This window comes from Haemaphysalis longicornis, unplaced genomic scaffold (genome assembly GCF_048455015.1).
Source record: "Haemaphysalis longicornis isolate Haplotype H1 unplaced genomic scaffold, Haemaphysalis longicornis Haplotype H1 scaffold_4, whole genome shotgun sequence".
Classification (NCBI taxonomy): domain Eukaryota; kingdom Metazoa; phylum Arthropoda; class Arachnida; order Ixodida; family Ixodidae; genus Haemaphysalis; species Haemaphysalis longicornis.
The window spans coordinates 123632004-123635356 of record NW_027526361.1 but is presented as its reverse complement, the minus strand read 5'-3'; positions in this window follow the sequence as shown (position 1 = coordinate 123635356).

Sequence of the window (3353 nt, the reverse complement as noted above, 5' to 3'; positions counted from 1 at the left end):
CCAGAAAAGAGGCCCTCGCTACGCATTTAGCGAATCAGAATAGAAAATGAGGAGCTCGTTGAAAATAAGACAGAAATAAGAATTGGCAGTCAAGAAAACCTCGGAAAGCAAAGGGGAGGATGTAGTTGGTCAAGATAAAGAATTTGGAAAATAAGAAAGTGGAGAAAAAATGCCCGGCAGGTGGGATCCGAACCCACGATTTCCAGAATACCGCTCTGGTGCTATAACCACTACGTTACCGGTGGGGCTACTTTAGCCTCCACTTTCTGGGGTATTTATGTTGAGGTGTTTTTGTTTCCTGCGCTTCGGGGTGGTAGCCAGCGCCACTCGGACTACTCGGGGTGAAGGGGACCTTCTTTTTAACCCCCGGGGCCCTGACTCGAGCGTCTTCGGATCCCACCTGGCGGGCATTTTTTCTCCACTTTCTTATTTTCCAAATTCTTTATCTTGACCAACTACATCCTCCCCCTTGCTTTCCGAGGTTTTCTTGACTGCCAATTCTTATTTCTGTATTATTTTCAACGAGCCCCTCATTTTCTATTCTGATTCCCTACATGCTTAGCGAGGGCCTCTGTTCTGGCAGTCTTGGTGCCAAAGGGAGCTTAAGAGGGTTCAACGCTGGTCGACCACTCTCGACATGTCGTAGACACTCGAGTCACGGCCCCGGGGGTTAAAAAGAAGGTCCCCTTCACCCAGAGTAGTCCGAGTGGTGCTGGCGACCACCCAAAGTGCAGGAAACAAAAATAACCTAACTTAAATACCCGGAAAAGTGCTGGGGAAACAGCCCCGCCGGTAGCGTAGTGGTTATCGCACCAGACCGGTATTCCGGAGGTCGTGGGTTCGGATCTCACCCGGCGGGCATTTTTCACCACTCTCTTTTCGACTCAAAAATTCTTCATCTCTTTCTATGACCCACCACAACCCCTCCGCTTTGCTTTCCGAGGTTTTCTTGACTGCCAACCCTTATTTTCTGTCTATATATATATATATATATATATATATATAGAAAGATACGGGACGATGGACTCTGTAAGGACAAAAATCAAGGTTGCAGTCGTCATTGCCAGTGCTATTCGGCTGTTTCCGAAATATTTAATACTGCCGAATAACGTGTGTTTGTCATGTTTCTTTGATACAGTAATAAATAGGCGAAAATATAAGTCGAGAAAAAATCCGCCGTTTTTCTGGGAGCACGTTATTCGGCACTATTAAATATTTCGGAAACAGCCGAATAGCAATATATATATATATATATATATATATATATACTTATAAAAAGAAGTGCTCGACTGACTGACTGGCTGACTCATCCACACCCAGCCAAAACTGGTACGTCTAGGGACTTCATATTGCGTGACTTTATTTGCGTCATTGAGTGCTCACTAAGGCAGGTTTTTCGGAAATTGCCCTCTTAACTGAGGAAAAAGGCATAATCGTGTTTTGGTACAATCGTGATTTTCTCAGTCACCCGTGTATATATCTAAGTGCTTCTTGGGGATATATATACTTTTAAGGATATCACAAAAGTAGTTTTTGTTTTCACTTTAACTCTCACTATTGATGGGATTCCGCATTCCGCAACAAACAGGTGGTCCTAAAGATTCCCCAATAAATCATTCACTCATTTATTCATGCAATTGATTTTTACAAACATATCATAGAAATGCAGAAACCTAATTTAAGGATTTCGCCCTGCGACGCTGGTAAAAGCGTTATTTTTTTCATATAACACGGCTGACGAGAAGAAAAGGCCAAACCGATCATATCCAGGCCTAGCCAATCAGCTATTTATTTTTTTATCACACACCATTTCAGATATTGAACTGGTTTTTGTTGAGATAGGTAGCTTCCTCAGGTATCGGAATACTGTTCTAGAATATTTTTCTACTACACCCCCCCAATAGAGGGAAGCAGAATTTTAGGAAAACAGTGTGTTTTTACACATTCCCCAATAACCACGCAGCCCGTTGATATATGCAATCCGTTTTTTCTTGCAAATGCTGCCCATGAAATTGCCCAAAAATCTATGTCAGAATTTTGTAATATCACGTACATAAAAAGGCAAGCGAAATTATTTAATTTATATCAAAGTGGACGTGATGTTCGGTTTATTCTTCTCGCGCGCGCATAGAACTCGCCATCTGTTGGCACTTTCTGCAACCACGCGCCTCCCCCACGAATCTTGAAAACGAAAGAGAAGACATGGCCGGTAAAAAGCATCAAGGCATGACGCTCGCCATCTGTTGGGACTCTCTGCAACGCCGCACCTCCCATAGGGAGCTTTTGTTACCTATCATAAAATTGTGACCGATGAGCAGCGTACATACCTGCTGAGAAAGCACTTCCCACGGGTAACAATACCTTTCCTAACCCAGTCGGCCGTCATCGTATGGTCCCAGCGCAATCTCCTATCGAATTCAAGTTCTATTTACAACATGCCACTCTCTTGATATTAATTATAGTGCAAAGAAAACACCAACTTCCCCCTTCTTCCATCCCCTCTACCCACCCAAGAGCCGCGGGAGAACGTGGTGAATAGAAGCGATCTCGATGTCCAGACACTTTTTACTCTAGGGTGAAGCCTGCCCGCTCATTACATGAATTCCTTGAATTAGGAACCACTCCCAGTTCACCGGCTAAATAAAACGTTTTCTCTCACTCATTATCTCGCTTGAGCACACAATCTTGGTGCAGTTTGTTGAGAGAGAGTTGCAGTAAAACACGAGTGCCAGACGTTCTTCCTTACCATGACGGGCTTGTGGTTGGAGGAAATGTATTGACAGCAGGCAGGAGTTCCTAGTGTGTACCACTTTACAATGAACTAGTCAAAAATGACAACTAACAAATAAAGGAACACTTGTTATACCGATTAGTATTAACAATATAATGGCCCACCCGGGCATCACCGGTCGCTACGGCTAGTGTATTTTTATATATATAAATATATATATATATATATATATATATATATATATATGTATATATATATATATATATATATATATATATATATATGTATATATATATATATATATATATATATATATATATATTCACACGAATATGGGTTGGAAGCGAAGCATGCCAAGTGAAGAGAGCAAACAGGAGAATGCGGTAGGTCATATAATATTGTTCAAACCGATGGAGATTTTTGAACGACAAAAACGTTTAGAAAACATGCCCGGGGGCGGTATCCGAACCCACGACCTACAGATTACGCGTCTGGTTCGCTGGCCACTACTCTACAGGCGAGGGTGTTCTCCCTTGCAGTTTCTCTGGTATTCATGTTAACGTATCTGTTTCGTGTGCTTGGAGGTGGTAGCCAGCGCCACGCGGACTGCTCGGGGGGAAGA